Source organism: Perna viridis, chromosome 15 (genome assembly GCF_037379345.1).
Source record: "Perna viridis isolate PV_CMFRI_1.1 ecotype Kerala chromosome 15, ASM3737934v1, whole genome shotgun sequence".
In the NCBI taxonomy this organism is placed as follows: Eukaryota; Metazoa; Mollusca; class Bivalvia; order Mytilida; family Mytilidae; genus Perna; species Perna viridis.
In genome coordinates, this window is record NC_142459.1 from 18,179,715 (window position 1) to 18,193,247 (window position 13,533).

Below are 13,533 nucleotides of genomic sequence, written 5' to 3' on the forward strand. Positions count from 1 at the left end.
CTTTTGACTATTGCTTAGAGTTAATTTGAGTAGTCATTTATTAAATTTCAATATTTCTGCAAAAGAGGAATTATTTTGAGTGAAGTCTTGAAACCTTTGTATATTATAATTTTTGAGAAGAGTTGGGTCATAAATTAGCTTTCCCACAATGGAAACTTACAATTGTTGAAATACATTTCCTACAATAGTTAATGTGAAATAGGACTGTTCAATACTTTTGAATTGTTGGAGATTTGAAAGATGGGATGGAACAAAAACTATATAAAAAAATTATGATTTAGCTTCTGTAACTCGTTCTATAATCTGATATCTATTGGAACTTTTTTGACAAATACAGATTGATTATAAAAGTCATTTTATATAGGAAGATCTTTAACATTTTTATCCCAAGGTCATGACAACATTGACTTTATAATAAGCTTATGGGAAACAATACCGGTTAGTCCAAGTGCATACCGCCAACTCATCTTAGAATGACAGTCCCGTGAGTCTCATGTCTTTGTAATTAGTTTCCTTGTTCATGTACTTAACTTTTCATAGGGAAGAAATAACAACATCATATCTTAAGGGTTTTAACTATGATTTGTCCAAAATTTCAATAGGTCTTTGACATGGGCTGATATTCCTGTTAAAAACTGTCACCAGAAATTGTTTGTTTTCCAATTATGATAAAGTTTTGGACAACCAGTGAATCTTGCGTTTTACTTTAACAAGTTCGTTTTACTTTAACAAGTGCGTATGTTTGGAGGATTTTAAAACTAGAATATGTTTATATTTAGTTTCTACTGCTTAAACAAAGGTTCTTTACTGCTTAAATGTAAGACCTTTACTGCTTAAATAAAAGATCTTTGCTGGCTTAAACAAAAGATCTTTAATGCTTAAATATAAGATCTCTACTGCATAGACAAAAGTAGTACTTACAGCATGTTAAGTTACTTCTGATAGAGGGACTTGTAGCAAGAATTGTGGTTGATGAACAGAGTTTTTTTTATTCTGGATAGAGAACTCTTTACCTCTTTCTCTTACTCATCTTGCATTAGTTTCACAATGACTTATTGTTTTAAATTCAGCACTAGTCCTTCTAGGCCCCTTTATATCTCCTCTGCAGACCTAAGAGGCATGGTTTAGCACTGTGTGTGGCAGCAAATAGCAAATAAACCCCCTGTGTAAGAGATTGGTCCCCTCCCCAACACATAATGACACACACCCATTATTTGACATTACCGGGGCTTTCATTATCGTTTCATTGGGCAGATTTAATAGAGAGAACAGACCATCTACACCTTCAAAATGTATCAAATGGGGAATGGGGCCCCATTGTCATTTTGAACCATCCATTTCCACTTTTGACCTGTCTACATTTTGACAATAGCCGGTTTTTAATGAAACCTCTGCAGTACTACTTTTGTCTATGCAGTAGAGATCTTATATTTAAGCATTAAAGATCTTTTGTTTAAGCCTGCAAAGATCTTTTATTTAAGCAGTAAAGGTCTTTAATTTAAGCAGTAAAGATCCTTTGTTTAGGCAGTAGAAACTAAGTGCAGGAGTGAAGCCCATAATTTACTCAAAGTTTATGTTCTGCTCTTAAAAAAGACTAAAGTAATCTATGCTGGGTTGATTAAGATTATGATCAGAGTCTGTCTACTGGAAAATTAATCAACTCCATGTAAATACAGTTGTAGGTACAAGTTCATTGAGGTTTATATTTAAGCCTTGGGATCTGTTATTTTCCGATAATACAGCTTTCCAAGGAAGGAATCATTATGTCTAAATATACATAACGGTTCCTAACTCTATAAGTAGACTCAATTCTCCCTTTAATTGGTGTTCGACCATTACCCATAAAACTGTATTGATGATTAATGCTAAATGAAAGCATAATTGTTTCAGTGTACTGTCCCTACAAAAACCACATTGCTTATTATGGGTCCTAATTGATTTTTAAAATCAATAGCTTTGCAAAATCTTGAGTGGTTTAGTTTTGTTCTGATCTAGTTGTCTAAGTAATTTTGAGTGTTTGACGAACAGCCGATAGACTCAGGGGTATTGTCTGTAAGTGGTGTAGTTAATATTGTCCTTCAATGGCATGATGATTTCTTTTTAGTTTACTGACTCGTGTCTTCAAAGTTTTACGGGGATTTCATGGGAAAATTTGTCTCTATATTGTTTTAGGAGTACTATTGTTAGGTGTTGTTTTAAGTTCGGTACATTTTATGCCTTTTTTTAAGTTAATAAAGTATTAAAACATAAAGTAGGATGTGAGTTAAGAAAACTGTAGTCAATATTCTTGAAATTGGTTGTGCCATAGTAAATGTACATGTATATTTTGAATTATTTATACTTTCAATGTCTTGGAAAGATAAACAGTAAAAATCGTTAACATCAAGAAAACTTTAAATATTGATAGGAAATTTCTAGTCTGTTGAAACACACTACAGATTTTTTTTCCCATGAATAAAGTTCGCTTTTTTTTATATAAAAAGTGCATTGTTAAGATAGTAATCAATTTTTGACACTTTTTCAAGACCAAAACCCCTTGTCCTGTTTACCTTTCTTTCTAAAGTTTCAGGTTGGTAAATAATCGTTTTTTTTTTACAATGCTAAATCTGATATGCCGAGCATGAACAATGAGTAGCCTATTGTAGTTTAGATCTATGGTTTCCCCTATTGATATGTGCCCATTGTATGAGAAAGTTTGAATTAAATATGGGTCCATTCATAACAAATCGGCCTTTATACAAATTTTGTAGATAATATTTGTTTGATATTATAGCAGTTTATAGATTTTTATACAAAGACGGCTCATAAGCTTGTCATAACCTAAACTTAATGTGTGCATACAAGTTCTTAAATACTGGCCTTTATAACAAATTGGCAGATTTAGTAAGAAAGATATCAAATTCTTGCATAGACTAATACTACGTGAAGTAACTGTTTTTGGTTCTTAGGTGCTCAGTAATCTCTTAAGAGCATTTTTATTTCCATATTAATGAAAAAAACACTCTATATAATTATTTGGGGCTATCAGAGGTGTTTACTTATACAGATTTTCCATATTTTCCATGGATTTGATTGCAAATATCACTCTACGGATTGTGAATATCTCCATAGTACCTTTGTTAAAATTTCAGAAAGTTCCGTATTTTACAGATCATTTCCATAGAATACTGTGAAAATACAGATTGACATTAAGTAGTACAACAGATATGGGCTATGTGTAATGGGGCTATATGCAATGAACACACCTTCATTACTTTTAATTGGGCAAATGAAAAACAACCCTTACACTTTCTCATTGGGTTAAAAAAAAGTAGGTGGGGATGAGAGTATGGTGATCTTGGCATGAACTATGATGTCTCATGAATGAACCCAACTTTCCAACTTTTTCAGTGTAGTCTTGCCTAACCATTACAAATTGCTGTAGAGCACAATCAACTGTCCCTCATAAATTTAATGAAATGTCACTTTTAAGTACCAGTTTATAGTGTGATCAACCACCAACAGATTCCTATCAATGGCTCTCTTGGAATAGAGGAATAGATATACTGTTCAATAATTGCTGCTAGATCTTAGGACTTGAATACCGTTTAAATTCATGCATTGAATTTTAATAATTAACACCATCGATTTGAATAGGAAAGTGAGAATAACTCTCCATTGTTTGCTAAAATGTCTGGCTTGGGTTTAAATATAGGTGATTATGACGATTATTCAAATATTGTATTGAAGTTCCTGGCAGACTGTCGAAACAGGACTCTGCATGTACAAGTACCTTTGTTGTATAGATATGTTGCATTTGACTGTCAAACCTTCATTTACTTTAACTATGTAGTAAAGGTTTTTTGTATCTGTTGTGAACCTAGAGAGAGAGAGAGAGAGAGAGAGAGAGAGAGAGAGAGAGAGAGAGAGAGAGTCGTGCTGTACATGTTGGACCGTAGGCTTATGAAACATGAAGAAACCCAGAAGGCCCAGATACAAGGAAAGGCATGATAGGTGTACATCCCACTAAGTTCAGGAAATTTTCTTTTCTACTATACCAAAAGCTTTTTACCTAGCTTGGTTGGGCTTTAATTCTATGTACCCTAACCTGAAATCCTGGACCTCCTTGCCTAGACTTATGACATGTACAGCCCTAGATCTAAGGTTCATACATGTATTATTACATGTTGTATACTATAGCAGGTGTTTATTTCTGCCATTAGTTGTGACTCTATATTTAGAGTTGTTGATGGCCATGTTGATAGTCTGTACTATAATGATCTGCTAAATGGATTGATTGACAGCTTGAAGGACGATATAAAATCACTGATGTTTGTTTCATGGAGTGTGGTGGGGGTTTATATCATTTATGGCGTGTCCTAATATACAATGCATGTGTGCTGACCAGTAATTGTATTTTGACGAAGTTACACAGTTACTTTCTATCACTTTGGTCTTAGTGTCTAATAATGAGTGCAATATTCCTTGTTAGCACTGTGGTAATACCTGAGACTTTGAAAAAATTGGAAGATCATAGAGAATAAATAGGAGGTCAAAGGGGAATAAATAGGAGGTCAAAGGGGAATACCACTGAATCAGCTTCAAAATGATTGAGTGTCATCCAAATTCCATTGACTTGACAAACCGGCACTGGTTATTGGAAATGCAGTCTTTTTAGAGTTTTACAAAAACTTAAGGTTGCAATTTAATGTACTATGTTATAGCTTTGACAGTTATTTATCACTTTGTCCAAATTTTCAGGGAGTGAATGAATGTACATGGGAATGACTTGCCACAAGTAGCTTCCCACTATTTTATAATTTTCAAGTTTTTAATAATTTTCATATCAACTTAAAATCAAAACATCAATAAGAAAAAAATGTTGTTTTTTAAAACAGTAAAAATGATCCTACTCTACTGAGGGTTCTGGAAGGATGACTTTTGATTATACAACTCAAAATCACGATTGACACCAGAATTAGTAATTAATATTAAGTATGAAACAACAGTTCTGATTGGTTGGGCTGTAAACCTGTAGAGTAATTGTCTGGCAACATTTTACCCTTTGATTTATGTAGGGAAATTTATGGATTTTCGAAGATCTGTAACTTGAAGTGAGTGTTTGATCTTGAAAAGATTTCTAAAAATTGTGCAGTATTTTGTATTTCTAATTGACTTTTCTCACAAGTTATGCAATAAAATGAGATTGGAGTCTTGAGTGTAAGTGTTTGTAAGAATCAGGCAAAATAGGAAAAATCAGAAACATGCCTGTCAAAATCCCACCGATCTGACAATATAATATCACTTATTAAATACATTGTCTATTTGAAAGACCATTATTTGATCTCTGCATCACTGGTTTATCTTAGAAATTTTTTAATAGAATGTTAGAAAAATGAGGTTTTGACAGAGTTTTCTGCCCTTGAAATGTTAAATTTTCAGTGCATTTCAGTGAAATTATAAATGAACACTCCAACTTGATATGGAAAATATTGTCTTCTTTCCTTGATACTGATGGAGCAGGTAGTCAAATTACATTACCAAAATATGGATTTTTTCAAATCATGTTTCACCAACTGCATGATTCTTACAGGGACTGACACTTAAAACAAGAGTAATAAAGGGAGAAATAATTGTATCAGAGTTAGTCCTTTGTAACCCTAACACTTAACAAAAAAGACTTTTGGGGAGACAGATCTTAAAAAAGAAAAGAATTTATTGTTTTAAGTAGCTGTCTTTGTAAGAATCATGCAAAATCTGAAAAATGTGATACAATCCAAAAAAGGCTACATATTTTTATTTTTGTGATTAAGTTGTTTTATGGGTCTATGTTATGAAATGCATAATTATTCACTCAAATCTGCCTGCTCTTAGGAGATAATCAACATTAACAATCCAATAGATTCTATTGTATTTGAGTGTCATTTACAGATTTATCTCCCTTACTTTTGAATTCTGCCGTGCATTCTATACAATTTTTATCTCCTATGAGCACAGGTTATATGAAAAACCAAATGTTAATTTCTGTTTACTTAAGCATTTTAAACAAGATATCAATACTAAAAAATATGTAGGCTTTCCAACCATGTATCACATTTTGCATGATTCTTATGTGGAGTGCTACTTAAGTAGGTATATAATGTTTCATGATGATTGTTTTTCTTTTATTTACATGTTCAGATTTGTATTGCCTTCATTGATTCAGGGATTAGAGGGTCTGTGTTTTTTTATCACATTCCTGCTGAAAATGTGCCATTGAAATCAGATTTTTTACAAAGAATTTTGAAGAATGGTCCATTGAAATTTTGAAAGATCATTTAAAATGACCTATTCTCAAAACTTGAATCCCAATCACTTAGCCTTTTCTTATTAATTCAATGTTAAGGTTTCTTTTTTATGATCAACCCCTGCTTGGATACTAGTACCAATGATTAGGCATCACTCACTCGGAGTAGGCCAGAGCGTCAACACAGCAGCCCAGTCGCTAGTAGGACATGCCCTGACTGAGTTCTTTGGTCAGCTATCCCGAAGCCTGGGCTTCACGATCTTCTACTACTAACTGGCATTATCAACAGAATCCCCATAAGGGGTGGTCATGCAAGATCCGTAAGGATAGTCAAGACCGTAAAAACCCCCAATCATCATCTTCAGGGATCAACATATTTTTCTGTTGTTGTTAGTTTTCAATGACACTGTGAAGCTCATTGTGGTTGTCAAAAAAGATTTGCATGCCACTTTTCATTGTTAAAATCTGAAAGAAAAAAATTACATCTTTCCAATACATTTTATCTTGATAGTTTTGCACTATCAGTGTGATACAAGAAATATCTGCATGTACATATGTATTCTGGAGGATAAATTCCATGAGATCTTTTCTTCCAATATTAGCAAGTGAGAAGACTACATGTGTTCATTTCTTTACCTAGGTAAAGAAAAACAAACTAAGGATGTAAGATTTCTTTTCACTCTGTGTTTTTTTTGTATTGTATGTACTTGCATGTGCTGAAATATTGAGCAGCTCTGCTGTGATCATATGTCTGTGGTTTTTTTAGATGTCTTTAGACCAAAGATTGGTATTCATATTTTTATTAACAAACTTCATTACTCACTGGTGTAATATAAATGTAAAATTACAAATAATTCAAACAAAACTGACAAACAATTAAAGTCTCTCAACCGATTCATCAAAGTTTTGGAAATAAAAAAATTTTATTGATTATTTCGTATGTATAATGACTGTAACACATATTATTTATTGCACGTATGTATAATTATTAGTTATGAATACTTCCCCACCACAATTGGTCATATTGTGACACATTAATTGAGTTTATTTGACGTGTTACGTAAAAGGGAATGAATGCAAAATGTTCTGACGGAGATGTAGACAATTATGTGTTTCTTATTCAGGCCATGTTTGATGCATATTGTTCAGGGGATCAAATTCTATTTTTGCTTAAGGAGATAGACCTAGAGTAAGGGACATAACTCTTACAAATCATTGGATGTTTATCTAAAGTATTTAATGTCAATCTCATGAAAGCATCAAAGTAACTTAGATTGATTTCATTCCATATCAAATAAACACTTGATTGGCTATGATGAAATTGAATATGATACAAACATATCACTGATTTCAAGAGTTAAGGTCTACCTCCCTAAAGGGTCCAATTAAAGGAAACCAAAACCATAAAAATTGTATTCACCATATGGGAATATTCTGTATGAAATGTAGGCCTTGACAAATTTTTCAGTAGTTTTTGCTACTTGGTCTATGATATGCTATGATTTAGATTTAGCTTGAGTACAAACCATTTTTGGTGCTAAATGCTCCCTTGGTATAATGTAAGTTTAAAGTATTCCTTTCTAAACCCAGTTAAGTTTTTTTCACTTGTTTGATAGTGAAGACCAATTGATTATCCAATATTGAAACTAAATAGTTTTCTTGAAAATTAAAAAAAACCTTTGACAGTGAGGTTCCCTGTTTAGATGATACCGTTAACAGTTTAAAGATCTAAAAGCTACTGGATATTAAAATTTAAGAGCCTTCCAGAAAATAAAGATGTCTTAAGCTGTAAAGCTCGATCCTATTTAAAAACCTTCAACAGTTCAGGAATCAAAAGTATTAACTTGCATGGCCTGAGTACATTTATTCACTGTACCTATAGGTAATGCCTGATAATGAAATGTGTTACTGGTACCTGAGTTAAATTAAATACTGTTACAAAATGAACTAATTATAAAGAGGATAATTAAAATCTATAAGAATTGATCGGTATATAGGTGAGAATGATGTGACATATGTACTTGATAACCCTGTCTGTGGGGGCCTAATGATTCTAATTTAGGTTTTAGACACTAAATGGCAAGGTTTTATGTGATACCCTCTGAAAAGTCTGTCTGTCTGTTTCCCAAAAAGTTTCCAGATGATATTTTGAGAATTGATCAATCCAATTTTTTTAACTTTGCACAGTTGTTAAATCCGTAACATGGTGAATATCACTTAATGTTACATTAATGGTCTATTTTATTGATAGGGCATCAGAACCCAAAGGGGAATCAAAATCCAAATGGGGGTGAGGGGGTTTAGATCATCAGGGCTTTGTAACATTGTACCTTAAGTAAAGTATGTTAATTTTTTCTGCATTTATTATTCTGAAGTAGACAATCCTTTTATCACAACTGAAGAACACATTTAAATAATTTTCTAAGTTAATTAAGCCTTACAATAATGATTTCCACAATTGCAATCATTGGATATTCAGTGAAACTTGTGTAGATCAGAATCTGAATAAAACTATCTACATAAGAATCCTCATACATATTGGCAAAAAACAGACTGAAGTGTCAAAAATAGAATAATTCAGAGATATCAATAATTCAGAGATATCAGAATCCAACTACATGACCTAAACATGAAAACAGGAAAACAAAGATGATCTACACATTGCAATTTTGTGAACAGAATAAATCATCACTTTAATCATATCAGTTTCAATACTTTTTTTACCTGTATAAATAGCACACCTGCCGAAACAGAACAAATTCTTCAGATTAGACAGGTTTATCCATGATTTCTAAAAGAACAGATTTAGTTTGTACTCACTCTGTTTAAAAGTTCCAATAATATGTCACCCTCATCCAATCATCTTTGTTAAAAAATTGAAGAATGTATACTGAAGCCCTTGGTCACATTTAGGGTTTCCCTTAGACCATTATAGAAGGATTGGCCGTTCTGATGTCTTTCCCTTCCACCCTTCTGTCTGTTATATAGACATTACAACACATGCAATGACTTATATAGGAATATAAATTCACATATAAAATGTTCCCACCAGCCATATGCTTTAGGAAAACTTTCCACTGCTCCTTTGGAGCTGTTGTGGGAAACACCAACATTAGTTCATTATTTGTTTTATATATGAGTTAATATATTAATTTATGTTATAGGTCAAATGTTTTAACAATGTTTCATCTATGTGCTAATTTATGTTAAAATCTTTCTTTTATTACATGTATTTTATCTTTCTATTTGTAGGTAAGTCAATATTTATTAGCAAGAAACATTGTCTTAAGAAAATCTTAGTAGATCAGGAAGCATGAAAATGTAATTTATGGCTTTCCTCATTACTGGATAAAAATAGAGAAAGATGGGGTTGAGGTATGTTATTGTTAAATAATCTGTAGTGGACCCAACTTTTTAGAAGTTAGGCCTCTTGTTGACAACTGCACTTTTCTACAACTGGAACACTCCGATATTTTATTAAGTTCTCCCCAGTACAATATAGTTCTTCACTTTACATCGTGATGTATGAAATGTTTTTCTATTGGCACTGTGCAAATTTTTGCAGAAGCCAATGAACAGTAAATACTGTTCTTTCTCAAATTTATGAGACAAACTGCAAAGTTTAGATCTTTTTTATAGCAACAGTAACACAAATTTCACCAAAGTTCATTGACATTGATTGCAGTAAGGGTTTTTGAGTTCTTGTCAAAATTTAGAAAATCATCCCGTTAATGTACATTTTAAATGAAAACAAATTAGAAATTTATGAAAATTGAATATGAGCTCAAATCAATAGAAAGAAGCAAATGACCGAAGTTTCACAAATATTGTTTGCAGAATTTTTTAGTTTTTGTGCAAAGTGAAAATTACAGACAGGTACATATATACAGACAGACAAACACCAGTGTACAGTATACAACTTGCCTTGAAAGGTGGGCAAATAAAAATGGAGTAAAGGTTTCAATCAAGATGACTGATGGTTTATGATCAAGCTCTGTTTACAGAGCAATGTCATAGATAGTGGAATTTGACTGATTTTATTTTGCTTGCAATTAAAGTACAGCTAGCGGTGACTGCTAGAAATATTTATAGAAGTGACAGACAGAATGGATATTATTTGTATTATGTTCGTTTTCAATCCATCACACAATTTCTAAACAATTAGTTGGTACTTGATTTGTAAAATAACAAGTAGTTGACTTATGGTTCACCGTGATGGCAGCGATAAGAATTGGACAAAAAATCTGATTTGATATTCGAAAACGTTGTGGTTTGTCATTTCCAAAATACATGTCAATTTCATTTCTACTAACTGACATTCAAATGTCAATATGATTGAAGGTAACACTCAGTTTCTAAAGATTTTTTTTAAACCAGGCACTGACCAATTTTACTAGTAATAGTTTAGTTCTTATGAAAGAATAATTAAGGGAACCAAGATTCTAGCAGAAGGTACCTGATATGATGCAATTTTCTTTATCTAATAATGAAATGTCATCTTCTACTAACTTTTCATTCACTGTTGTAAAGCCCTTGTCAAGAGATTCATCATTATCTTTTCAAAATGATGTCAGGGAAAAAAATGATCCCAAAAAAGCACAATTCTAGGAATAATATCTTCAGTTTATTAAAGAAGTCAACACTACAAGTGATATTTCTTTCTCTGAAAACATTTTTAACAGGGTTACCAATATTAAGAGCCTCTTCAATGGCCATGAAATATTTTGTCAGCAGGTTCATCATCATATATTTTCATTATCTTTGCTGATTGCAGTAATGAGGCCAATATTTTTAAATTATGGGCATAAGTTGGATTGATCTTTGGGAAAGTCAGTTGAGATAATGATATCATCTAAGATTGTGCACCTGAGCTAAGGAGATTTGATGTATTGATAGACTTTTGTACTTTCTCAGTCAGACTCTGTACTAATACTGATTTCGTTTTCTCAGTTTTTTTTAAGTTGTGGAGGAAAACAGTGGGAGATTACATACACCTGAGCTTCCAACTTTCAAAATCTTTTAGAAGTCAACTTTAGAAGTTTCTACCACTACTTACATATTTTCCTTCTGTATTGTTAGACTGTGGAAAAAAGAGGGAATATTTAAGATTTGATGTTACATATATGTGCTATATCTTGTTTCTTGAAGGTTTTTCAGATTCTTGACTGGCTCCTCAAAGGTTACTTGTTCAGAAGCAGTGGGTGATCTTATTTGTCAGCTTATTTTTGTTTCTGATTAGTCCTTTTTTTTCTCAAACTACCTGTCTACATAAAATTCAGACACTGCCAGTGGTAAAGTGATTTATGGTGTAGAAAAACCCACCAAACAAACCATGCTTTTTCAGTCTACATATTCTATACCTTCACATAACAATCTTTTCTGCATTCAGATCTGCACTTTTAAGAAAAAAAATATATGCAGCTCCCACTGATATTAACCAAGTGAAGCCAAATCAAGAATGATAACTCTTCCAAAGTGCAAATTTTGTGTACAATCTATATGATTTTTTCGTCAAAAGTGCAACAACCAAATGAAAAAAATAAGACTGGTCTTGTGATCAGTAACTGTTTCTGAACAAGAAGTAAAGCTGAATTCGTTGGGCTTTTAACATACATGAATCACCCTCTGTCTGATCGTTAGAAAGACTACCACATGATAAGGCAATAGAAATCTTCACATTCAAGAATTTTGACGTTAAATTATCTTTGTTTTTTAAGATTTTGTGTAGTAGATGTTTTTTTATTCTGTATTATTTCTTTTGTTTTTACCTTACTGGAGTTATATTCAAGAAAGCTTGAAAAAGTTCTCTGATTTCTTCACTGTAAGTTTTAATTTCATGCCTTTGAGTTTTATCAAGTCTACTTCAATTCAGATTTGAAAAAAAATAATTGACGATTCTCTTTTCAGTATAATCTCTCCATTTCCTGCATAAAGAATGCTATGACATTGAAATGAAATGTATATTTTTTCTATTATTGTTAGAAGTGCTTACGTAATTCATTGACAGAGCGTCTATGTACCGTTAACCTTCGTTTTAACATGCTAGTGAAATTAATTACAAAAGATAATTATAAAATTCCATCATGTTCCTTGCTTAGCATTAAAGTTCGTAACTCAAAGACAAAAAAAACAGCATTAAAATCGTGTAATGATGTTAAGGTTATCATAATCTCTGACTTGTAATCAGTTTTCAAGATTTTTCTTTCATAGAGGGTTGTACATTCAAGCAAAAAAACTTTGTTTGATTGTGTAATAATGATACATGTGATAAAGACAGTTGGGTTGTAAGAATTTCAAAAGAGGAACTCAGGGGGTATCCTGTGGTTTACAGCACCTTTGTGACTTGACTCCGCTTTGAACTAAGTTTTAATCAAGGTAATTATCCAGAAATTGGCAAAATTAAAGTTTATTTTATTCACAGTTTCTCCCAGTTCAGGCTCGTTCATACTTATCACAAGCCAACAATTTTATCTAATGTAGTTTTGTTTCTATTTTTGTTATGTATACATGTACATGAAAGGTTCTCCATAACATTGCTTAATAAAGTAAAACATTCAACTGACCCTACCCTGCAACAAAAACAAAATTTGGTGATAGGTAGAAGATAACCGAATATACATGTTAAAACAGCGTGAATATTTATTGTATAATCAGTAACCTGAGAAACCACTTGTTTGTTGGTTTTTAAATTGAGAATTGCCACTATGAAAAGAAACCTGAACAATTCATGTGGTCATTCTTTCATTAAGTATTTACTGTAAGTCCGAGATCCCCAGCTAGCTTTAGCCTCATTTTCTGCTTGCGTGGTTAACTAATTGGTACCTTTTGAGAGGTTGTAGAATCATTGTTGTATAAGAAACTGTCAGTGGTATTTAGGGAGATTTTTTTATCTCTGAAGGAGCAAATAATTGGTGATTAAGGCTACTATGATAAAAGATGTTTTGCTGCCCTACTTAATCCCAAGACCTAAACTTTGTGAGAGAAAATCTTCTAAAACTTTTAAGTAGATTACGAAAAAATTTGAAGAAGAAAAATGATATAATTTTAGAATTCATTTGTTGCTATCTGTTTTACTTCAGACTCTTTTATGATAAGGTATTTTGAGTTATATTTCAAAATAGGTTACATGCATTGTAAAGAACATCCATTAGAATTTTGATAATGGAAGGGAAATTAAAGTACACAGTATTAAGAACACAGTGAGTTGAGTTAGAAACTAGGACATGGTTAAGTTTTGTGTTCGAATAATGATTAAATAGACAGATCAG

The 13,533-nt window shown here is 32.2% G+C and overlaps 1 protein-coding gene across 17 annotated transcripts in view; it reads left to right on the plus strand.

Moving 5' to 3' along the window:
• LOC148597312 (uncharacterized) overlaps positions 1–13,533 on the plus strand; it is a 97,304-nt gene that overhangs the window by 18,060 nt on the left and 65,711 nt on the right. The window lies entirely within an intron of this gene.